This window comes from Cherax quadricarinatus, chromosome 94 (genome assembly GCF_038502225.1).
Source record: "Cherax quadricarinatus isolate ZL_2023a chromosome 94, ASM3850222v1, whole genome shotgun sequence".
In the NCBI taxonomy this organism is placed as follows: Eukaryota; Metazoa; Arthropoda; class Malacostraca; order Decapoda; family Parastacidae; genus Cherax; species Cherax quadricarinatus.
In genome coordinates, this window is record NC_091385.1 from 287583 (window position 1) to 313753 (window position 26171).

General features: G+C 45.5%; 1 protein-coding gene and 1 long non-coding RNA gene across 4 annotated transcripts in view; one reads left to right on the top strand and one right to left on the bottom strand.

The window, feature by feature from the left end:
• The window catches only part of LOC138855426 (uncharacterized), a 341731-nt gene that overhangs the window by 249033 nt on the left and 66527 nt on the right, over positions 1-26171 (bottom strand). The gene's annotated exons all lie outside the window — the stretch shown is intronic.
• The window catches only part of LOC128700899 (serine-rich adhesin for platelets), a 348673-nt gene that overhangs the window by 244477 nt on the left and 78025 nt on the right, over positions 1-26171 (top strand). The gene's annotated exons all lie outside the window — the stretch shown is intronic.

Here is a 26171-nt window from a genome sequence, read left to right on the forward strand (position 1 = left end):
TGTGCATGTACGAGGAAGGATATCGTTGACAGGTGTACTCCATTTAATAAGGATCTTCGGTTTGGTTAGATAAGTCGCATTTGTCTTCAGCTACTTGAAGTACAGACAATGAGTGGTGTTATGACACTGTCTGGCAAGATGTAAACATGAAACGGTACATCACTGAACCGCTACCCATCATAGCACAGGAGAAACCATACCACGGGCGGGATTTGAACCCGCGGTCAGAGAGTCTCAAAACTCGAGACCGTCGCGTTAGTTTTGAGACTCTGACCGCGGGTTCAAATCCCGCCCGTGGTATGGTTTGTTTGCAATCGTGTCATTACGATTTCGTGAGTCATAGCACAGGAGGTTGCTATAAACTCTACAAGTCTTGCATACACAGTAGGAAGCTTCACTTCTTCTTCCATATTTATGATTCCTGCAGAACCAGACGTGATCCACATGACTGTCTTCTGAATTATTTCAAGCTTATCAAACACAGCATGATAATCAAGTGTAGGGCATGATAATCAAGCATAGGGCATGATACTCAAGTGTAGGGGATGATAATCAAGTGTTAGGGGATGATAATCAAGTGTAGGGCATGATAATCAAGTGTTAGGGGATGATACTCAAGTGTAGGGGATGATAATCAAGTGTTAGGGGATGATAATCAAGTGTAGGGCATGATAATCAAGTGTTAGGGGATGATAATCAAGTGTAGGGCATGATAATCAAGTGTAGGGGATGATAATCAAGTGTAGGGCGTGATAATCAAGTGTAGAGCATGATAATCAAGTGTAGGGGATGAAAATCAAGTGTAGGGGATGATAATCAAGTGTAGGGGATGATAATCAAGTGTAGGGCATGATAATCAAGTGTTAGGGGATGATACTCAAGTGTAGGGGATGATAATCAAGTGTTAGGGGATGATAATCAAGTGTAGGGCATGATAATCAAGTGTTAGGGGATGATACTCAAGTGTAGGGGATGATAATCAAGTGTTAGGGGATGATAATCAAGTGTAGGGCATGATAATCAAGTGTTAGGGGATGATAATCAAGTGTTAGGGGATGATAATCAACTGTAGGGCATGATAATCAAGTGTAGGGCATGATAATCAAGTGTAGGGCATGATAATCAAGTGTAGGGGATGATAATTAAGTGTTAGGGGGATGATAATCAAGTGTAGGGCATGATAATCAAGTGTAGGGGATGATAATCAACTGTAGGGCATGATAATCAAGTGTAGGGGATGATAATCAAGTGTAGGGATGATAATCAAGTGTAGGGGATGATAATCAAGTGTAGAGCATGATAATCAAGTGTAGGGCATAATAATCAAGTGTAGGGGATGATAATCAAGTGTAGGGGATGATAATCAAGTGTAGGGGATGATAATCAAGTGTAGGGCATGATAATCAAGTGTAGGGGATGATAATCAAGTGTAGGGCATGATAATCAAGTGTAGGGCATGATAATCAAGTGTAGGGCATGATAACCAAGTGTAGGGGATGATAATCAAGTGTAGGGCATGATAATCAAGTGTAGGGGATGATAATCAAGTGTAGGGCATGATAATCAAGTGTAGGGCATGATAATCAAGTGTAGGGCATGATAATCAAGTGTAGGGCATGATAATCAAGTGTAGGGCATGATAATCAAGTGTAGGGCATGATAATCAAGTGTAGAGCATGATAATCAAGTGTAGGGCATGATAATCAAGTGTAGGGGATGATAATCAAGTGTAGGGCATGATAATCAAGTGTAGAGCATGATAATCAAGTGTAGGGCATGATAATCAAGTGTAGAGCATGATAATCAAGTGTAGGGCATGATAATCAACTGTAGGGCATGATAATCAAGTGTAGGGCATGATAATCAAGTGTAGGGGATGATAATCAACTGTAGGGCATGATAATTAAGTGTTAGGGGGATGATAATCAAGTGTAGGGCATGATAATCAAGTGTAGGGGATGATAATCAACTGTAGGGCATGATAATCAAGTGTAGGGGATGATAATCAAGTGTAGGGATGATAATCAAGTGTAGGGGATGATAATCAAGTGTAGAGCATGATAATCAAGTGTAGGGCATGATAATCAAGTGTAGGGGATGAAAATCAAGTGTAGGGGATGATAATCAAGTGTAGGGGATGATAATCAAGTGTAGGGATGATAATCAAGTGTAGAGCATGATAATCAAGTGTAGGGCATGATAATCAAGTGTAGAGCATGATAATCAAGTGTAGGGGATGATAATCAAGTGTAGGGGATGATAATCAACTGTAGGGCATGATAATTAAGTGTTAGGGGGATGATAATCAAGTGTAGGGCATGATACTCAAGTGTAGGGGATGATAATCAAGTGTAGGGCATGATAATCAAGTGTAGGGCATGATAACCAAGTGTAGGGGATGATAATCAAGTGTAGGGCATGATAATCAAGTGTAGGGCATGATAATCAAGTGTAGGGCATGATAATCAAGTGTAGGGCATGATAATCAAGTGTAGGGCATGATAATCAAGTGTAGGGCATGATAATCAAGTGTAGGGCATGATAATCAAGTGTAGGGCATGATAATCAAGTGTAGGGCATGATAATCAAGTGTAGGGCATGATAATCAAGTGTAGGGCATGATAATCAAGTGTAGGGCATGATAATCAAGTGTAGGGCATGATAATCAAGTGTAGGGGATGATAATCAAGTGTAGGGCATGATAATCAAGTGTAGGGCATGATAATCAAGTGTAGGGCATGATAATCAAGTGTAAGGGATGATAATCAAGTGTAGGGCATGATAATCAACTGTAGGGCATGATAATCAAGTGTAAGGGATGATAATCAAGTGTAGGGCATGATAATCAACTGTAGGGCATGATAATCAAGTGTAGGGCATGATAATCAAGTGTAGGGCATGATAATCAAGTGTAAGGGATGATAATCAAGTGTAGGGCATGATAATCAACTGTAGGGCATGATAATCAAGTGTAAGGGATGATAATCAAGTGTAGGGCATGATAATCAACTGTAGGGCATGATAATCAAGTGTAAGGGATGATAATCAACTGTAGGGCATGATAATCAAGTGTAGGGGATGATAATCAAGTGTAGGGCATGATAATCAAGTGTAGGGCATGATAATCAACTGTAGGGCATGATAATCAAGTGTAAGGGATGATAATCAAGTGTAGGGCATGATAATCAACTGTAGGGCATGATAATCAAGTGTAAGGGATGATAATCAACTGTAGGGCATGATAATCAAGTGTAAGGGATGATAATCAAGTGTAGGGCATGATAATCAACTGTAAGGCATGATAATCAAGTGTAGGGGATGATAATCAACTGTAGGGCATGATAATCAAGTGTAGGGGATGATAATCAAGTGTAGGGCATGATAATCAACTGTAGGGCATGATAATCAACTGTAGGGCATGATAATCAAGTGTAGGGGATGATAATCAAGTGTAGGGGATGATAATCAAGTGTAGAGCATGATAATCAAGTGTAGGGCATGATAATCAAGTGTAGGGGATGATAATCAAGTGTAGGGCATGATAATCAAGTGTAGGGCATGATAATCAACTGTAGGGCATGATAATCAAGTGTAGGGCATGATAATCAACTGTAGGGCATGATAATCAAGTGTAGGGCATGATAATCAAGTGTAGGGCATGATAATCAACTGTAGGGCATGATAATCAAGTGTAGAGCATGATAATCAACTGTAGGGCATGATAATCAAGTGCAGGGCATGATAATCAACTGTAGGGCATGATAATCAAGTGTAGAGCATGATAATCAACTGTAGGGCATGATAATCAAGTGCAGGGCATGATAATCAACTGTAGGGCATGATAATCAACTGTAGGGCATGATAATCAACTGTAGGGGATGATAATCAACTGTAGGGGATGATAATCAAGTGTAGGGGATGATAATCAAGTGTAGGGCATGATAATCAAGTGTAGGGGATGATAATCAAGTGTAGGGGATGATAATCAAGTGTAGGGGATGATAATCAACTGTAGGGGATGATAATCAAGTGTAGGGGATGATAATCAACTGTAGGGCATGATAATCAACTGTAGGGGATGATAATCAAGTGTAGGGCATGATAATCAAGTGTAGGGCATGATAATCAACTGTAGGGCATGATAATCAAGTGTAGGGGATGATAATCAACTGTAGGGCATGATAATCAAGTGTAGGGCATGATAATCAAGTGTAGGGGATGATAATCAAGTGTAGGGCATGATAATCAAGTGTAGGGCATGATAATCAAGTGTAGGGCATGATAATCAAGTGTAGGGCATGATAATCAAGTGTAGGGCATGATAATCAAGTGTAGGGCATGATAATCAAGTGTAGGGGATGATAATCAAGTGTAGGGCATGATAATCAAGTGTAGGGCATGATAATCAAGTGTAGGGCATGATAATCAAGTGTAGGGCATGATAATCAAGTGTAGGGCATAATAATCAAGTGTAGGGCATGATAATCAAGTGTAGGGCATAATAATCAAGTGTAGGGCATAATAATCAAGTGTAGGGCATGATAATCAAGTGTAGGGGATGATAATCAAGTGTAGGGCATGATAATCAAGTGTAGAGCATGATAATCAAGTGTAGGGCATGATAATCAAGTGTAGGGCATAATAATCAAGTGTAGGGCATAATAATCAAGTGTAGGGCATGATAATCAAGTGTAGGGGATGATAATCAAGTGTAGGGCATAATAATCAAGTGTAGGGCATGATAATCAAGTGTAGGGCATGATAATCAAGTGCATAATAATAGGGGCATAATAATCAAGTGTAGGGCATGATAATCAAGTGTAGGGCATAATAATCAAGTGTAGGGCATAATAATCAAGTGTAGGGCATGATAATCAAGTGTAGGGCATGATAATCAAGTGTAGGGCATGATAATCAAGTGTAGAGCATGATAATCAATTGTAGGGCATGATAATCAAGTGTAGGGCATAATAATCAAGTGTAGGGCATAATAATCAAGTGTAGGGCATGATAATCAAGTGTAGGGCATGATAATCAAGTGTAGAGCATGATAATCAAGTGTAGGGCATGATAATCAAGTGTAGGGCATAATAATCAAGTGTAGGGCATGATAATCAAGTGTAGGGGATGATAATCAAGTGTAGGGCATGATAATCAAGTGTAGGGCATGATAATCAAGTGTAGGGCATGATAATCAAGTGTAGGGCATGATAATCAAGTGTAGGGCATGATAATCAAGTGTAGGGCATGATAATCAAGTGTAGGGCATGATAATCAAGTGTAGGGCATGATAATCAAGTGTAGGGCATAATAATCAAGTGTAGGGCATGATAATCAAGTGTAGGGCATGATAATCAAGTGTAGGGCATGATAATCAAGTGTAGGGCATGATAATCAAGTGTAGGGCATAATAATCAAGTGTAGGGCATGATAATCAAGTGTAGGGCATAATAATCAAGTGTAGGGCATAATAATCAAGTGTAGGGCATGATAATCAAGTGTAGGGCATGATAATCAAGTGTAGGGCATAATAATCAAGTGTAGGGCATAATAATCAAGTGTAGGGCATGATAATCAAGTGTAGGGCATAATAATCAAGTGTAGGGCATAATAATCAAGTGTAGGGCATGATAATCAAGTGTAGGGCATGATAATCAAGTGTAGGGCATGATAATCAAGTGTAGAGCATGATAATCAAGTGTGATAATCAAGTGTAAGAGGATGATAATCAAGTGGGCATGATAATCAAGTGTAGGGCATAATAATCAAGTGTAGGGCATAATAATCAAGTGTAGGTCATAATAATCAAGTGTAGGGCATGATAATCAAGTGTAGGGCATGACAACCAAGTGTAGGGCATAATAATCAAGTGTAGGTCATAATAATCAAGTGTAGGTCATAATAATCAAGTGTAGGTCATAATAATCAAGTGTAGGTCATAATAATCAAGTGTAGGTCATAATAATCAAGTGTAGGTCATAATAATCAAGTGTAGGTCAAGTGTAGGTCATAATAATCAAGTGTAGGGCATGATAATCAAGTGTAGGGCATGATAATCAAGTGTAGGGCATGACAACCAAGTGTAGGGCATAATAATCAAGTGTAGGTCATAATAATCAAGTGTAGGTCATAATAATCAAGTGTAGGGCATGATAATCAAGTGTAGGGCATGACAACCAAGTGTAGGGCATAATAATCAAGTGTAGGGCATAATAATCAAGTGTAGGTCATAATAATCAAGTGTAGGTCATAATAATCAAGTGTAGGTCATAATAATCAAGTGTAGGGGACAACCAAGTGTGCATAATAATCAAGTGTAGGTCATAATAATCAAGTGTAGGGCATGATAATCAAGTGTAGGGCATAATAATCAAGTGTAGGTCATAATAATCAAGTGTAGGGCATGATAATCAAGTGTAGGGCATGATAATCAAGTGTAGGGCATGACAACCAAGTGTAGGGCATAATAATCAAGTGTAGGGCATGATAATCAAGTGTAGGTCATAATAATCAAGTGTATCTCATAATAATCAAGTGTAGGGCATGATAATCAAGTGTAGGGCATGACAACCAAGTGTAGGGCATAATAATCAAGTGTAGGTCATAATAATCAAGTGTAGGTCATAATAATCAAGTGTAGGTCATAATAATCAAGTGTAGGGCATGATAATCAAGTGTAGGGCATAATAATCAAGTGTAGGTCATAATAATCAAGTGTAGGGCATGATAATCAAGTGTAGGGCATGGTGTAGGGCATGATAATCAAGTGTAGGGCATGACAACCAAGTGTAGGGCATAATAATCAAGTGTAGAGCATGATAATCAAGTGTAGGGCATGATAATCAAGTGTAGGGCATAATAATCAAGTGTAGGTCATAATAATCAAGTGTAGGTCATAATAATCAAGTGTAGGTCATAATAATCAAGTGTAGGTCATAATAATCAAGTGTAGGGTCATGATAATCAAGTGTAGGTCATAATAATCAAGTGTAGGTCATAATAATCAAGTGTAGGTCATAATAATCAAGTGTAGGGCATGATAATCAAGTGTAGGGCATGACAACCAAGTGTAGGGCATAATAATCAAGTGTAGATAATCAACTGTAGGGGATGATAATCAAGTGTAGGGCATGATAATCAAGTGTAGGGCATAATAATCAAGTGTAGGGGCATGATAATCAAGTGTAGGGCATGATAATCAAGTGTAGGGCATAATAATCAAGTGTAGGGGCATGATAATCAAGTGTAGGGCATGATAATCAAGTGTAGGGCATAATAATCAAGTGTAGGATAATCATAATAATCAAGTGTAGGTCATAATAATCAAGTGTAGGTCATAATAATCAAGTGTAGGTCATAATAATCAAGTGTAGGTCATAATAATCAAGTGTAGGTCATAATAATCAAGTGTAGGTCATAATAATCAAGTGTAGGTCATAATAATCAAGTGTAGGTCATAATAATCAAGTGTAGGTCATAATAATCAAGTGTAGGTCATAATAATCAAGTGTAGGTCATAATAATCAAGTGTAGGTCATAATAATCAAGTGTAGGTCATAATAATCAAGTGTAGGTCATAATAATCAAGTGTAGGTCATAATAATCAAGTGTAGGGCATGATAATCAAGTGTAGGGCATGACAACCAAGTGTAGGGCATAATAATCAAGTGTAGGTCATAATAATCAAGTGTAGGTCATAATAATCAAGTGTAGGTCATAATAATCAAGTGTAGGGCATGATAATCAAGTGTAGGGCATGACAACCAAGTGTAGGGCATAATAATCAAGTGTAGGTCATAATAATCAAGTGTAGGGCATGATAATCAAGTGTAGGGCATAATAATCAAGTGTAGGTCATAATAATCAAGTGTAGGGCATGATAATCAAGTGTAGGGCATGATAATCAAGTGTAGGGCATGATAATCAAGTGTAGGGGATGATAATCAAGTGTAGGGCATGATAATCAAGTGTAGGGGATAATCATGATAATCAAGTGTAGGGGCAACTGTAGGGCATGATAATCAAGTGTAGGGCATGGTGTAGGGCATGATAATCAAGTGTAGGGCATGATAATCAAGTGTAGGGCATGATAATCAAGTGAAGAGCATGATAATCAAGTGTAGAGCATGATAATCAAATGTAGGGCATGATAATCAAGTGTAGGGCATGATAATCAAGTGTAGGGCATGATAATCAAGTGTAGGGCATGATAATCAAGTGTAGGGCATGATAATCTTGTAATTAACCATTCAACTAACTCCTCTCTATCACAAGCAACTAACCAGTCAACTGGCCTCTCACTCCTCTCTATCACAAGCAACTAACCAGTCAACTGGCCTCTCACTCCTCTCTATCACAAGCAACTAACCAGTCAACTGGCCTCTCACTCCTCTCTATCACAAGCAACTAACCAGTCAACTGGCCTCTCACTCCTCTCTATCACAAGCAACTAACCAATCAACTGGCCTCTCACTCCTCTCTATCACAAGCAACTAACCAGTCAACTGGCCTCTCACTCCTCTCTATCACAAGCAACTAACCAATCAACTGGCCTCTCACTCCTCTCTATCACAAGCAACTAACCAGTCAACTGGCCTCTCACTCCTCTCTATCACAAGCAACTAACCAGTCAACTGGCCTCTCACTCCTCTCTATCACAAGCAACTAACCAGTCAACTGGCCTCTCACTCCTCTCTATCACAAGCAACTAACCAGTCAACTGGCCTCTCACTCCTCTCTATCACAAGCAACTAACCAGTCAACTGGCCTCTCACTCCTCTCTATCACAAGCAACTAACCAGTCAACTGGCCTCTCACTCCTCTCTATCACAAGCAACTAACCAGTCAACTGGCCTCTCACTCCTCTCTATCACAAGCAACTAACCAGTCAACTGGCCTCTCACTCCTCTCTATCACAAGCAACTAACCAGTCAACTGGCCTCTCACTCCTATCACAAGCAACTAACCAGTCAACTGGCCTCTCACTCCTCTCTATCACAAGCAACTAACCAATCAACTGGCCTCTCACTCCTCTCTATCACAAGCAACTAACCAGTCAACTGGCCTCTCACTCCTCTCTATCACAAGCAACTAACCAATCAACTGGCCTCTCACTCCTCTCTATCACAAGCAACTAACCAGTCAACTGGCCTCTCACTCCTCTCTATCACAAGCAACTAACCAATCAACTGGCCTCTCACTCCTCTCTATCACAAGCAACTAACCAATCAACTGGCCTCTCACTCCTATCACAAGCAACTAACCAGTCAACTGGCCTCTCACTCCTCTCTATCACGAGCAACTAACCAGTCAACTGGCCTCTCACTCCTCTCTATCACGAGCAACTAACCAGTCAACTGGCCTCTCACTCCTCTCTATCACGAGCAACTAACCAATCAACTGGCCCCTCACTCCTCTCTATCACGAGCAACTAACCAATCAACTGGCCTCACACACTAACACCTCGTCACAAGCTGCGTCTACATTCTACGTTGACAGTAAATAAATACATAGTCTCCTGACTGGCTGATTTGACAGAAAAAATATATTAAGTTTGGAATGTGTGAGTGCTGGAGCGAAAGTGACGCTGGCTAGGATGTACAACCCTAAGATGAAGGTGACGCTGGCTAGGATGTACAACCCTAAGATGAAGGTGACGCTGGCTAGGATGTACAACCCTAAGATGAAGGTGACGCTGGCTAGGATGTACAACCCTAAGATGAAGGTGACGCTGGCTAGGATGTACAACCCTAAGATGAAGGTGACGCTGGCTAGGATGAACAACCCCAAGATAAAGGTGACGCTGGCTAGGATGAACAACCCCAAGATAAAGGTGACGCTGGCTAGGATGAACAACCCCAAGATAAAGGTGACGCTGGTTAGGATGAACAACCCCAAGATGAAGGTGACGCTGGTTAGGATGAACAACCCCAAGATAAAGGTGACGCTGGCTAGGATGAACAACCCCAAGATAAAGGTGACGCTGGCTAGGATGAACAACCCCAAGATAAAGGTGACTGGTTAGGATGAACAACCCCTGACGCGGGCTAGGATGAACAACCCCAAGATAAAGGTGACGCTGGCTAGGATGAACAACCCCAAGATAAAGGTGACGCTGGCTAGGATGAACAACCCCAAGATAAAGGTGACGCTGGCTAGGATGAACAACCCCAAGATAAAGGTGACGCTGGCTAGGATGAACAACCCCAAGATAAAGGTGACTGGTTAGGATGCTGGCTAGGATGAACAACCCCAAGATAAAGGTGACGCTGGCTAGGATGAACATCCCCAAGATGAAGGTGACGCTGGCTAGGATGAACAACCCCAAGATGAAGGTGACGCTGGCTAGGATGAACAACCCCAAGATGAAGGTGACGCTGGCTAGGATGAACAACCCCAAGATAAAGGTGACGCTGGCTAGGATGAACAACCCCAAGATAGAGGTGACGCTGGTTAGGATGAACAACCCCAAGATAAAGGTGACGCTGGTTAGGATGAACAACCCCAAGATAAAGGTGACGCTGGTTAGGATGAACAACCCCAAGATAAAGGTGACGCTGGCTAGGATGAACAACCCCAAGATAAAGGTGACGCTGGTTAGGATGAACAACCCCAAGATAAAGGTGACGCTGGCTAGGATGAACAACCCCAGGAAGAACCAAACAAATAACCCGTCATAAGAATATAAAAACGGGAGAAACACTGCAGCAGATCTTTTGGCCCATACTAGGCAGGTCCTCAAACCCGATCCCACTAACAGAAAACATTTGTCCAACCCATCTTCAATACAGAATGAAATTTAAGATATTTGAGTCCGACTTGGACCATTAACTAGTTACACGGAAGCGAGAATGAAAGGAGCCAGAATACATAAGAGAGGGGAGACGTAGGGAGAAGTGGAACAAGAGGTAGCAATACAGTTGTTAAATTAGACACATGTGCAACTCTTGGGTATCTTTATTGAGGAAACGTTTCGCCACACAGTGGCTTCATTAGTCCGTACAAAGTCCATACGGTTTATAAGCTGCTTCTCCGCTCTTATGCCGTATTCTATTCAAGATTGATGGACTGACCACATCGACTCAAGGCTGAGGGACTGATTACCTCATTCTCCTTCTGTTCTTCAAGTTTATCCTTTGTATGGACTGATGAAGCCACTGTGTGGCGAAACGTTTCCTCAATAAAGATACCCAAGAGTTGCACATGTGTCTAATTTAACAACGTGTCGGTTCTTTGAACCATTCATCTACAGGAGGTAGCAATACAGTTGTAGAAGTGGTCGAAGTGAAGGCGGCAGGGGGTTAGAACCCGCTATCAGAGAGTCACAAAACTCCAGACCGACGCGTTAGCCACTGGGCCAACTAGCTTCACTAAGATTTTTCCAACTAGGTGTAGAGATATAGCTAGTTAGGTGAATCTTATTGAACGTAGCTGGCCCAGTGGCTAACACATCGGTCTGGAGTTGAGAGACTCCGATCGCGGGTTCTAACCCCACCCGTTGTATGGTTTGTCTGCAGTAGTGTCATTACGACTTCGTGAAACATAACGACTGCGTTCTGACTATTAACCAGAGGTCTTAATAACCCAGTGTAAGCCAGGAAAGCCAGTAAGTGTGGATTATTTCCTCTGAGATTCTTTGGTCCGTTTTCCCAGGATGCGACCCACTAACACCCGGGTACCTACTGGATGCTATGTGAACAGGGGCACCAAGTGTGAGGTAATATTCCCAGCGTTACCACTCGTGCCAGGATCAAACTCTCGTCCTTCAGATGTGAGCTGAAATGCAAGGATGAAGCAGCTCACTGCCGATACATACAATAACCCAAGTGTCAGAACGTTTCGCCCTCTATTAAGCTCTACACAGGGTGACACATTGCCAGGAGTTAAGTCTCCAGACAGACACCAAGTGACAGCTGGGAACGAAGGCAGACTAAAATGGTAGTGTGTTCGTCTCACAACTGAGAGGACCCGGGTTAAAGTCCTGGGGTAGGTGAGATGAATAGGAAAGCTTCCTTACACCGGCTGCCTCTGTTCACCTAGCAGTAAATACATTCCTAGGAGCTAGTCGACTGTTGCGTAGGAACCCAAATCAAGTCACTGTTTATATTTCTTGGGTTATCCCATCGTTTATCAGTCTTAAGAAAGTCTTCTTTAATGTCTCATTCTCTTTGGTCTCTTGTTTTGTTTTTCTCTATTTCTTTCTGTCTCGCCACATCTAGTAAGTACTCCCTCTCCAACTCTAGTTGTTTACTTAACATGCTGACTAAAAAATCTTTTATATGCGTGAGTTTGTGTGTAGGGTAGACGCAATCTGCGGGTGCCCCTAATTTGTTAAACTCTCTCTCTCTCTCTCTCTCTCTCTCTCTCTCTCTCTCTCTCTCTCACGTTAAAGGTAACTGGAACACGCACATATTTACCTGACAAATATTGCCTCTCCACCCACACCCAGGTCAAGCAGCGGAGGAAGGAGGAGGAGAAGGGGAGGAAGAGAAGGGGAGGAGGAGAAGGGGAGGAAGAGAAGGGGAGGAAGAGAAGGGGAGGAAGAGAAGGGGAGGAAGAGAAGGGGTGGAAGAGAAGGGGTGGAAGAGAAGGGGAGGAAGAGAAGGGGTGGAAGAGAAGGGGTGGAAGAGAAGGGGAGGAAGAGAAGGGGTGGAAGAGAAGGGGTGGAAGAGAAGGGGTGGAAGAGAAGGGGAGGAAGAGAAGGAGTGGAAGAGAAGGGGTGGAAGAGAAGGGGTGGAAGAGAAGGGGAGGAAGAGAAGGGGTGGAAGAGAAGGGGTGGAAGAGAAGGGGTGGAAGAGAAGGGGTGGAAGAGAAGGGAGGAAGAGAAGGGGAGGAAGGGAAGGGGTGGAAGATAAGGGGTGGAAGAGAAGGGGAGGAAGAGAAGGGGAGGAAGAGAAGGGGTGGAAGAGAAGGGGAGGAAGAGAAGGGGTGGAAGAGAAGGGGAGGAAGAGAAGGGGAGGAAGAGAAGGGGAGGAAGAGAAGGGGTGGAAGAGATGGGGAGGAAGAGAAGGGGAGGAAGAGAAGGGGAGGAAGAGAAGGGGTGGAAGAGAAGGGGTGTAAGAGAAGGGGTGGAAGAGAATGGGTGGAAGAGAATGGGTGGAAGAGAAGGGGAGGTAGAGATGGGGAGGAAGAGAAGGGGTGGAAGAGAAGGGGAGGAAGAGAAGGGGAGGAAGAGAAGGGGAGGAAGAGAAGGGGTGGAAGAGAAGGGGAGGAAGAGAAGAGGAGGAAGAGAAGGGGTGGAAGAGAAGGGGTGGAAGAGAAGGGGTGGAAGAGAAGGGGTGGAAGAGAAGGGGAGGAAGAGAAGGGGTGGAAGAGAAGGGGTGGAAGAGAAGGGGTGGAAGAGACGGGGTGGAAGAGAAGGGGTGGAAGAGAAGGGGTGGAAGAGAAGGGGTGGAAGAGAATGGGTGGAAGAGAATGGGAGGTAGAGAAGGGGAGGAAGAGAAGGGGTGGAAGAGAAGGGGAGGAAGAGAAGGGGAGGAAGAGAAGGGGAGGAAGAGAAGGGGTGGAAGAGAAGGGGAGGAAGAGAAGGGGAGGAAGAGAAGGGGAGGAAGAGAAGGGGTGGAAGAGAATGGGTGGAAGAGAATGGGTGGAAGAGAAGGGGAGGTAGAGAAGGGGAGGAAGAGAAGGGGTGGAAGAGAAGGGGTGGAAGAGAAGGGGTGGAAGAGAAGGGGAGGAAGAGAAGGGGAGGAAGAGAAGGGGTGGAAGAGAAGGGGAGGAAGAGAAGGGGAGGAAGGGAAGGGGAGGAAGAGAAGGGGAGGAAGAGAAGGGGTGGAAGAGAAGGAGAGGAAGAGAAGGGGTGGAAGAGAAGGGGAGGAAGAGAAGGGGAGGAAGAGAAGGGGTGGAAGAGAAGGGGAGTAAGAGAAGGGGAGGAAGAGAAGGGGAGGAAGAGAAGGGGTGGAAGAGAAAGGGTGGAAGAGAAGGGGTGGAAGAGAAGGGGTGGAAGTGAAGGGGTGGAAGAGAAGGGGTGGAAGAGAAGGGGAGGAAGAGAAGGGGAGGAAGAGAAGGGGAGGAAGAGAAGGGGAGGAAGAGAAGGGGAGGAAGAGAAGGGGTGGAAGAGAAGGGGAGGAAGAGAAGGGGAGGAAGAGAAGGGGAGGAAGAGAAGGGGTGGAAGAGAAGGGGAGGAAGAGAAGGGGTGGAAGAGAAGGGGAGGAAGAGAAGGGGTGGAAGAGAAGGGGAGGAAGAGAAGGGGTGGAAGAGAAGGGGAGGGAGAGAAGGGATGGAAGAGAAGGGGTGGAAGAGAAGGGGAGGAAGAGAAGGGGAGGGAGAGAAGGGGTGAAAGAGAAGGGGTGGAAGAGAAGGGGAGGAAGAGAAGGGGAGGGAGAGAAGGGGTGAAAGAGAAGGGGAGGAAGAGAAGGGGAGGAAGTGAAGGGGAGGAAGAGAAGGGGAGGAAGAGAAGGGGACGAAGAGAAGGGGAGGAAGAGAAGGAGAGGAAGAGAAGGGGTGGAAGAGAAGGGGAGGAAGAGAAGGGGAGGAAGAGAAGGGGTGGAAGAGAAGGGGAGGAAGAGAAGGGGTGGAAGAGAAGGGGAGGAAGAGAAGGGGTGGAAGAGAAGGGGTGGAAGAGAAGGGGTGGAAGAGAAAGGGAGGAAGAGAAGGGGTGGAAGAGAAGGGGAGGAAGAGAAGGGGAGGAAGAGAAGGGGTGGAAGAGAAGGGGAGGAAAAGAAGGGGTGGAAGAGAAGGGGAGGAAGAGAAGGGGAGGAAGAGAAGGGGAGGTAGAGAAGGGGAGGAAGAGAAGGGGTGGAAGAGAAGGGGAGGAAGAGAAGGGGTGGAAGAGAAGGGGTGGAAGAGAAGGGGAGGAAGAGAAGGGGTGTAAGAGATGGGGAGGAAGAGAAGGGGAGGAAGAGAAGGGGTGGAAGAGAAGGGGTGGAAGAGAAGGGGAGGAAGAGAAGGGGTGGAAGAGAAGGGGAGGAAGAGAAGGGGTGGAAGAGAAGGGGTGGAAGAGAAGGGGTGGAAGAGAAGGGGAGGAAGAGAAGGGGTGGAAGAGAAGGGGAGAAAAAGAAGGGGTGGAAGAGAAGGGGAGGAAGAGAAGGGAAGGAAGAGAAGGGGTGGAAGAGAAGGGGTGGAAGAGAAGTGGTGGAAGAGAAGTGGTGGAAGAGAAGGGGAGGAAGAGAAGGGGTGGAAGAGAAGGGGAGGAAGAGAAAGGGTGGAAGAGAAGGGGAGGAAGAGAAGGGGAGGAAGAGAAGGGGTGGAAGAGAAGGGGTGGAAGAGAAGGGGTGGAAGAGAAGGGGTGGAAGAGAAGGGGAGGAAGAGAAGGAGTGGAAGAGAAGGGGAGGAAGAGAAGGGGTGGAAGAGAAGGGGAGGAAGAGAAGGAGTGGAAGAGAAGGGGAGGAAGAGAATGGGTGGAAGAGAAGGGGTGGAAGAGAAGGGGTGGAAGAGATGGGGTGGAAGAGAAGGGGAGGAAGAGAAGGGGTGGAAGAGAAGGGGTGGAAGAGAAGGGGAGGTAGAGAAGGGGAGGAAGAGAAGGGGTGGAAGAGAAGGGGAGGAAGAGAAGGGGTGGAAGAGAAGGGGTGGAAGAGAAGGGGTGGAAGAGAAGGGGAGGAAGAGAAGGGGTGGAAGAGAAGGGGAGGAAGAGAAGGCGAGGACGAGAAGGGGTGGAAGAGAAGGGGTGGAAGAGCAGGGGTGGAAGAGAAGGGGTGGAAGAGAAGGGGAGGAAGGAGAAGGAGTGGAAGAGAAGGGGTGGAAGAGAAGGGGAGGAAGAGAAGGAGTGGAAGAGAAGGGGAGGAAGAGATGGGGTGGAAGAGAAGGGGAGGAAGAGAAGAGGTGGAAGAGAAGGGGTGGAAGAGAAGGGGTGGAAGAGAAGGGGTGGAAGAGAAGGGGTGGAAGAGAAGGGGAGGAAGAGAAGGAGTGGAAGAGAAGGGGTGGAAGAGAAGGGGTGGAAGAGAAGGGGTGGAAGAGAAGGGGAGGAAGAGAAGGGGTGGAAGAGAAGGGGAGGAAGAGAAGGAGTGGAAGAGAAGGGGAGGAAGAGATGGGGTGGAAGAGAAGGGGTGGAAGAGAAGGGGTGGAAGAGAAGGGGTGGAAGAGAAGGGGTGGAAGAGAAGGGGTGGAAGAGAAGGGGAGGAAGAGAAGGAGTGGAAGAGAAGGGGTGGAAGAGAAGGGGAGGAAGAGAAGGGGTGGAAGAGAAGGGGAGGAAGAGAAGGAGTGGAAGAGAAGGGGAGGAAGAGATGGGGTGGAAGAGAAGGGGAGGAAGAGATGGGGTGGAAGAGAAGGGGAGGGAGAGAAGGAGTGGAAGAGAAGGGGAGGAAGAGATGGGGTGGAAGAGAAGGGGAGGAAGAGAAGGGGTGGAAGAGATGGAGTGGAAGAGAAGGGGAGGAAGAGAAGGGGTGGAAGAGAAGGGGAGGAAGAGAAGGGGTGGAAGAGAAGGCGAGGAAGAGAAGGTGTGGAAGAGAAGGGGAGGAAGAGATGGGGTGGAAGAGAAGGGGAGGAAGAGAAGGAGTGGAAGAGAAGGGGTGGAAGAGAAGGGGAGGAAGAGATGGGGTGGAAGAGAAGGGGAGGAAGAGAAGGGGAGGAAGAGAAGGGGTGGAAGAGAAGGGGAGGAAGAGAAGGAGTGGAAGAGAAGGGGTGGAAGAGAAGGGGAGGAAGAGATGGGGTGGAAGAGAAGGGGAGGAAGAGAAGGGGAGGAAGAGAAGGGGTGGAAGAGAAGGGGTGGAAGAGAAGGGGAGGAAGACGTGATTAAGAGGAAGAAACAGAATAAGAAAAAAGAGAGAAAATACAATTATGTACAACTGAATCAATGATTTGAAGGTCCACTGCCAACACTACTGTTGTCAGTGCCAACACTACTGTTGTTGTCAGTGCCAACACTACTGTTGTTGTCAGTGCCAACACTACTGTTGTTGTCAGTGCCAACACTACTGTTGTCAGTGCCAACACTACTGTTGTCAGTGCCAACACTACTGTTGTCAGTGCCAACACTACTGTTGTCAGTGCCAACACTACTGTTGTCAGTGCCAACACTACTGTTGTCAGTGCCAACACTACTGTTGTCAGTGCCAACACTACTGTTGTCAGTGCCAACACTACTGTTGTCAGTGCCAACACTACTGTTGTCAGTGCCAACACTACTGTTGTCAGTGCCAACACTACTGTTGTCAGTGCCAACACTACTGTTGTCAGTGCCAACACTACTGTTGTCAGTGCCAACACTACTGTTGTCAGTGCCAACACTACTGTTGTCAGTGCCAACACTACTGTTGTCAGTGCCAACACTACTGTTGTCAGTGCCAACACTACTGTTGTCAGTGCCAACACTACTGTTGTCAGTGCCAACACTACTGTTGTCAGTGCCAACACTACTGTTGTCAGTGCCAACACTACTGTTGTCAGTGCCAACACTACTGTTGTCAGTGCCAACACTACTGTTGTCAGTGCCAACACTACTGTTGTCAGTGCCAACACTACTGTTGTCAGTGCCAACACTACTGTTGTCAGTGCCAACACTACTGTTGTCAGTGCCAACACTACTGTTGTCAGTGCCAACACTACTGTTGTCAGTGCCAACACTACTGTTGTTGTCAGTGCCAACACTACTGTTGTTGTCAGTGCCAACACTACTGTTGTCAGTGCCAACACTACTGTTGTCAGTGCCAACACTACTGTTGTTGTCAGTGCCAACACTACTGTTGTCAGTGCCAACACTACTGTTGTCAGTGCCAACACTACTGTTGTCAGTGCCAACACTACTGTTGTCAGTGCCAACACTACTGTTGTCAGTGCCAACACTACTGTTGTCAGTGCCAACACTACTGTTGTCAGTGCCAACACTACTGTTGTCAGTGCCAACACTACTGTTGTTGTCAGTGCCAACACTACTGTTGTCAGTGCCAACACTACTGTTGTCAGTGCCAACACTACTGTTGTCAGTGCCAACACTACTGTTGTCAGTGCCAACACTACTGTTGTCAGTGCCAACACTACAGTGCCAACACTACTGTTGTCAGTGCCAACACTACTGTTGTCAGTGCCAACACTACTGTTGTCAGTGCCAACACTACTGTTGTTGTCAGTGCCAACACTACTGTTGTCAGTGCCAACACTACTGTTGTCAGTGCCAACACTACTGTTGTTGTCAGTGCCAACACTACTGTTGTTGTCAGTGCCAACACTACTGTTGTTGTCAGTGCCAACACTACTGTTGTTGTCAGTGCCAACACTACTGTTGTCAGTGCCAACACTACTGTTGTTGTCAGTGCCAACACTACTGTTGTCAGTGCCAACACTACTGTTGTCAGTGCCAACACTACTGTTGTTGTCAGTGCCAACACTACTGTTGTCAGTGCCAACACTACTGTTGTTGTCAGTGCCAACACTACTGTTGTTGTCAGTGCCAACACTACTGTTGTCAGTGCCAACACTACTGTTGTCAGTGCCAACACTACTGTTGTCAGTGCCAACACTACTGTTGTCAGTGCCAACACTACTGTTGTCAGTGCCAACACTACTGTTGTTGTCAGTGCCAACACTACTGTTGTTGTCCGTGCCAACACTACTGTTGTTGTCAGTGCCAACACTACTGTTGTCAGTGCCAACACTACTGTTGTCAGTGCCAACACTACTGTTGTTGTCAGTGCCACCACTACTGTTGTCAGTGCCAACACTACTGTTGTCAGTGCCAACACTACTGTTGTTGTCAGTGCCAACACTACTGTTGTTGTCAGTGCCAACACTACTGTTGTCAGTGCCAACACTACTGTTGTCAGTGCCAACACTACTGTTGTCAGTGCCAACACTACTGGTGCTGTCAGTGCCAGCAATACTGGTGCTGTCAGTGCCAACACTACTGGTGCTGTTAGTGCCAACACTGGTGCTGTCAGTGCCAACACTACTGGTGCTGTCAGTGCCAACACTACTGGTGCTGCCAGTGCCAGCACTACTGGTGCTGTCAGTGCCAGCACTGCTGGTGCTGTCAGTGCCAGCACTACTGGTTCTGTCAGTGCCAACACTTCTGGTGCTCTCATTGTCAGCAATACTGGTGCTGTCAGTGCCAGCACTGCTGGTGCTGTCAGTGCCAGCAATACTGGTGTCAGTGCCAACACTACTGGCGCTGTCAGTGCCAACACTACTGGTGCTGTCAGTGCCAACACTACTGGTGCTGTCAGTGCCAGCACTCCCGGTGATGGTAGTGCCAGCACTCCCGGTGCTGTCAGTGCCAGCACTCCCGGTGCTGTCAGTGCCAGCACTCCCAGTGCTGTCAGTGCCAGCACTGCCGGTGCTGTCAGTGCCAGCACTACCGGTTGCTGTCAGTGCCAGCATTACTGGTGCTGTCAGTGCCATCACTACCGGTGCTGTCAGTGCCATCACTACCGGTGCTGTCAGTGCCAGCACTACCGGTGATGTTAGTACTAGCACTGTTGGTGCCACTGTCAGTGCTAACACCGTCAGAGCCAGCACTGTTGGTGCCATTGTTAGTGCTACCACTGTTGATGTCGTTGTCAGTACCAGCACTGTTAATATCATTGACAGTGCCAGGACTGTTAGTACCAGTGTTGGTGCTGTCAGTGCTAGCAGTGTTGGTACAGTTGTCAGTGCTATTAGTGTTGGTACAGTTGTCAGTGCTAGCACTGCTAGCACCGTTGTCAGTGCTAGCACCGAGTACATGTCGCTGCTATGAGTCTAGGATATAATTACCACAGAGACCTTAATTAAGACATGATTTAGGAGTAATTACTGAGAGTTTGAAAGAGCACCGACAAGCAGAGAGAACATGTGTGTTCCCTTAGGCACCTTACCTCTACCTCTGATAGACCTGTGACTGGTTTTCAGAGTTCTACTACCCTTGGGGCTCGGCCTAGTCAAAGGTCTTGTTTGGTCAACTAGGCTGTTGTTCTGAGGTACGCTTGCACACAGCCATCACAGCCTGGTTGAACTGCACTTGTTCCAGCAATGTTTCTGGTATCTGCTGGTACCAGATTGAATACTCTTGGTAGGTAATACTTCTAGTACCTGCTGGTAACAGGTTGAATACTCTCGGTAGTTAATAGTTCTGGTATCTGCTCGTAACAGGTTGAATACTCTCGGCAGGTAATAGTTCTGGTACCTGCTGGTAACAGGTTGAATACTCTCGGTAGGTAATACTTCTAGTACCTGCTGGTAACAGGTTGAATGCTCTCGGTAGGTAATACTTCTAGTACCTGTTGGTACCAGGTAGAATACTCTCGGTAGGTAATACTTCTAGTACCTGCTGGTACATATCTCTCACTCCAGCACATTGTTATATCTCTCACTCCAGTACATTATCTCTCACTCCAGTACATTGTTTATCTCTCACTCCAGTACATTGTTATATCTCTCACTCCATTGTTATATCTCACACTAGACCTCATCTTCACTAACAATGATGATCTGATACGAAATGTCACCATATCAAAAACAATATACTCAGAATACAACATAATCGAGGTGCAGACATGTATGCGCGGAGCCCCAGACCGACATAATGAGATTAGTCACGAGGGAGCCTTCACCAAATTCAACTTCAATAACAAGAACATAAAATGAGACCAACTAAACCAAGTCCTAAATGATATAGGCTGGGAAGACAGACTAAGCAACACAGACCTCAACTTATGCCTAGAACTGATTAACTCGGTTAATCTGTAAACTAGAAAGAGACAGGCGCTCCCTTTACAGGCGACGGAAAAGAATAACAGAACAGCTAAAAGAGGCCAATATAGCTGAAATGCGTAGGGAGTCACTGGTCAGAGAAATAGAATACCAATATAAAGCAGAGAGTTTCGATTAATGGGGTCAAATCTGAATGGGGATTAGTCACTAGTGGCGTTCCACAAGGATCAGTTTTAGGCCCTCTCTTGTTTATAATTTACATTAATGACCTTGACAGACAGGAGTCACCGTCCAGCCGCCGTGGAGAGAAGACGTCGTCGTTCCTGCTCTTCGGTTATCCTGAATAATTCTCGATTAGAGCAACTCTGAACACTGTTACTCGAGATTTTTCTTGGGTTATCCTGAGTTGTTCTCGACCAGAGCTGAGAGAAAACTTGCTTGCAGTCACTTCCAGCACCATCCCATCAAGAGGGTAAGGCGGTGACTTGCTTGTTCACCCCTCTCTTCCCCATTCCCCCATCCTTCCCATCCTCCCCTCACACAAACATCTACACTGGCCCACACACTAACACACTACTTACATTGCTATCCTTCTGACTTTCCCGTCTTCTTCTTTTTCGGCAACTTTGCCTTTGGCGAGTTAATACAAGGCATTTTGACCATCCGGTAGCCCGTGTGGTTTTTTTGAAATCCGGTCGATCTTTGCCTTGGGCCCTTTTTCCCTCACCCCTCGAGGGTAGGCTATCTTAGGGGCCCTGTCCCCCTCACCACTCGAGGGTAGGCTATCTTAGGGGCCCTGTCCCCCTCACCACTCGAGGGTAGGCTATCTTAGGGGCCGGCCTTCATAAGTCAGCTGAAATAGGATGTCAGGACTAACACTAAGGAAAGATCCTTTTGTTAAAGCAACTTCGGTGCCAGATGTACCTTCCTGGATATCAGTGGATGTTTTTCAAACCCACGCTGGGGCAGTACTTCTCCTCTCTTCTGAAGAAGAGTTACTTCAACTGCTCAAGTGTTCTTATGAATGGGAGGGGCTGGGTTTGTTTAGTGTCATTGGGTACGGGAGTTAATTCTTGGGTAGCTTTGGGTAGAGGTTGTTTTGATAAGGACCTGCCTTGTATGGGCCAGTAGGCCTTCTGCAGTGTTCCTCCATTCTTATGTTCTTATGTTCTTAAGATGTTCTGGAAAAAATAAAAACTTTTGGTATTACCCCGGTTGCACCTGAAAGCTATCAAACACAACGAACTATCTGACTATCTGAGATAGTCAGATAGTTCCTGACTATGGAACTGAACTTCTCCAGGCTGAGGGACTGACAACCTCAAATTCTACGACTTCAAGGGTGATGGACTGATTACATCGTCTTCACATCTCTACCGTTCCTGCCTACTTTCTGTATTCGACTGAAAAAGCCTACTGTGTAGGTGAAACGTTTCGGAATAAAGTTGCCTAACTGTTGCCTATGTGTCTTACCTACCAAGGTTGTCCATGCACTCTGCCCCAGGGCCAGACTCATGGAACTCTGTGTTCATCAAGAACTGCAAGAAGCCCCTATCACGAGCCTTTTCCATCCTATGGAGAGGGAGCATGGACACGGGGGTCGTCCCTCAGTTACTAAAAACAACAGACATAGCCCCACTCCACAAAGGGGGCAGTAAAGCAACAGCAAAGAACTACAGACCAATAGCACTAACATCCCATATCATAAAAATCTTTGAAAGGGTCCTAAGAAGCAAGATCACCACCCATCTAGAAACCCATCAGTTACACAACCCAGGGCAACATGGGTTTAGAACAGGTCGCTCCTGTCTGTCTCAACTACTGGATCACTACGACAAGGTCCTAAATGCACTAGAAGACAAAAAGAATGCAGATGTAATATATACAGACTTTGCAAAAGCCTTCGACAAGTGTGACCATGGCGTAATAGCGCACAAAATGCGCGCTAAAGGAATAACAGGAAAAGTCGGTCGATGGATCTATAATTTCCTCACTAACAGAACACAGAGAGTAGTCGTCAACAGAGTAAAGTCCGAGGCAGCTACGGTGAAAAGCTCTGTTCCACAAGGCACAGTACTAGCTCCCATCTTGTTCCTCATCCTCATATCCGACATAGACAAGGATGTCAGCCACAGCACCGTGTCTTCCTTTGCAGATGACACCCGAATCTGCATGACAGTGTCTTCCATTGCAGACACTGCAAGGCTCCAGGCGGACATCAACCAAATCTTTCAGTGGGCTGCAGAAAACAATATGAAGTTCAACGATGAGAAATTTCAATTACTCAGATATGGTAAACATGAGGAAATTAAATCTTCATCAGAGTACAAAACAAATTCTGGCCACAAAATAGAGCGAAACACCAACGTCAAAGACCTGGGAGTGATTATGTCGGAGGATCTCACCTTCAAGGACCATAACATTGTATCAATCGCATCTGCTAGAAAAATGACAGGATGGATAATGAGAACCTTCAAAACTAGGGAGGCCAAGCCCATGATGACACTCTTCAGGTCACTTGTTCTATCTAGGCTGGAATATTGCTGCACTCTAACAGCACCTTTCAAGGCAGGTGAAATTGCCGACCTAGAAAATGTACAGAGAACTTTCACGGCGCGCATAACGGAGATAAAACACCTCAATTACTGGGAGCGCTTGAGGTTTCTAAACCTGTATTCCCTGGAACGCAGGAGGGAGAGATACATGATTATATACACCTGGAAAATCCTAGAGGGACTAGTACCGAACTTGCACACGAAAATCACTCACTACGAAAGCAAAAGACTTGGCAGACGATGCACCATCCCCCCAATGAAAAGCAGGGGTGTCACTAGCACGTTAAGAGACCATACAATAAGTGTCAGGGGCCCGAGACTGTTCAACTGCCTCCCAGCACACATAAGGGGGATTACCAACAGACCCCTGGCAGTCTTCAAGCTGGCACTGGACAAGCACCTAAAGTCAGTTCCTGATCAGCCGGGCTGTGGCTCGTACGTTGGTTTGCGTGCAGCCAGCAGCAACAGCCTGGTTGATCAGGCGCTGATCCACCAGGAGGCCTGGTCACAGACCGGGCCGCGGGGGCATTGACCCCCGAAACTCTCTCCAGGTAAAACTCCAGGCAAATAAATTCTCTAAACCTGGCAACAACCAGGTAACACTGAAGTTAATACTTGAGACACCTGAAGGGGCCAAACTAGTGTGTCAAAATGGAGAGGGAGAGGGATGGAGAGGGAGCATGGACACGGGGGTCGTCCCACAGTTACTAAAAACAACAGACATAGCCCCACTCCACAAAGGGGACAGTAAAGCAATAGCAAAGAACTACAGACCGATAGTACTAACATCCCGTATCATAAAAATCTTTGAAAGGGTCCTAAGAAGCAAGATCACCACCCATCTAGAAACCCATCAATTACACAACCCAGGGCAACATGGGTTTAGAGCAGGTCGTTCCTGTCTGTCTCGACTATTGGATCACTACGACAAGGTCCTAGATGCACTAGAAGACAAAAAGAATGCAGATGTAATATATACAGACTTTGCAAAAGCCTTCAACAAGTGTGACCATGGCGTGAAAGCGCACAAAATGCGTGCTAAAGGAATAACAGGAAAAGTTGGTAGATGGATCTATAATTTCCTCACAAACAAAACACAAAGAGTAGTAGTCAACAGAGTAAAGTCTGAGGCGGCTACGGTGAAAAGCTCTGTTCCACAAGGCACAGTACTCGCTCCCATCTTGTTTCTCATCCTCATATCTGACATAGACAAGGATGTCAGCCACAGCACCGTGTCTTCCTTTGCAGATGACACCCGAATCTGCATGACAGTGTCTTCCATTGCAGACACTGCAAGGCTCCAGACGGACATCAACCGAATCTTTCAGTGGGCTGCAGAAAACAATATGAAGTTCAACGATGAGAAATTTCAATTACTCAGATATGGTAAACATGAGAAAATTAAATCTTCATCAGAGTACAAAACAAATTCTGGCCACAAAATAGAGCGAAACACCAACGTCAAAGACCTGGGAGTGATCATGTCGGAGGATCTCACCTTCAAGAACCATAACATTGTATCAATCGCAGCTGCTAGAAAAATGACAGGATGGATAATGAGAACCTTCAAAACTAGGAAGGCCAAGCCCATGATGACACTCTTCAGGTCACTTGTTCTATCTAGGCTGGAATATTACTGCACACTAACAGCACCTTTCAAGGCAGGTGAAATTGCTGACCTAGAAAATGTACAGAGAACTTTCACGGCACGCATAACAGAGATAAAACACCTCAGTTACTGGGAGCGCTTGAGGTTCCTAAACCTGTATTCCCTGGAACGCAGGCGGGAGAGATACATGATTATATACACCTGGAAAATCCTAGAGGGACTAGTACCGAACTTGCACACGAAAATCACTCACTACGAAAGCAAAATACTTGGCAGACGATGCAACATCCCCCCAATGAAAAGCAGGGGTGTCACTAGCACGTTAAGAGACCATACAATAAGTGTCAGGGGCCCGAGACTGTTCAACTGCCTCCCAGCACACATAAGGGGGATTACCAACAGACCCCTGGCAGTCTTCAAGCTGGCACTGGACAAGCACCTAAAGTCGGTACCTGACCAGCCGGGCTGGTTGATCAGGCTCTGATCCACCAGGAGGCCTGGTCACAGACCGGGCCTCGGGGGCGTTGACCCCTGGAACTCTCTCCAGGTAAACTCCAGGTAAACATCGTTTTTTTTTCCTAAAGTTTTTCCTCTCCCAAAAATTTTAACTGGCATAATGATTCTTATTTCTTTGAACAGTTCCTACTAAAATTAAATTTGGTTATATTTTAGCCATGACTAGATTATTATACATGGTACTATAGGGTTTATAGGTAATAAACCAGCACCATATGACCCCATACGTCAAATATTGCATTATATGACCCCATACGTCAAATATTGCATTATATGACCCCATACGTCAAATATTGCATTATATGACCCCATACATCAAATATTGCATTATATGACCCCATATGTCAAATATTGCATTATATGACCCCATATGTCAAATATTGCATTATATGACCCCATACGTCAAATATTGCATTATATGACCCCATACATCAAATATTGCATTATATGACCCCATACGTCAAATATTGCATTATATGACCCCATACGTCAAATATTGCATTATATGACCCCATACGTCAAATATTGCATTATATGACCCCATACGTCAAATATTGCATTATATGACCCCATATGGTGCTGTGACCCCTCTGGGGGGGTCACAGCATACAACTAACACACTGGAGATGTAACATGAGAGAGATACTCACCGTCAGTACTGCAGCCTCACACAAAGTTAGCTAGCATCACGAGTAGTATTAATTGGTCCCACAGTGGTTTGAGGAATCTCACAGTCATAGTAGCTTGCTCAGCTCACAACCAAGAGGACACGGGGTCGAACCCTGTACCATGATGTATGGGGGTTATCCTAACACCTGAACCCAGCCTCCAGTTAAACTTATGAGTTGCATCCTGAGGGAGGGCTTAATGACCTTAATAAGTTCCCATCCACCTACCTGGTATCTCCCGGCTAATTACTTTCTTATATTACTTTC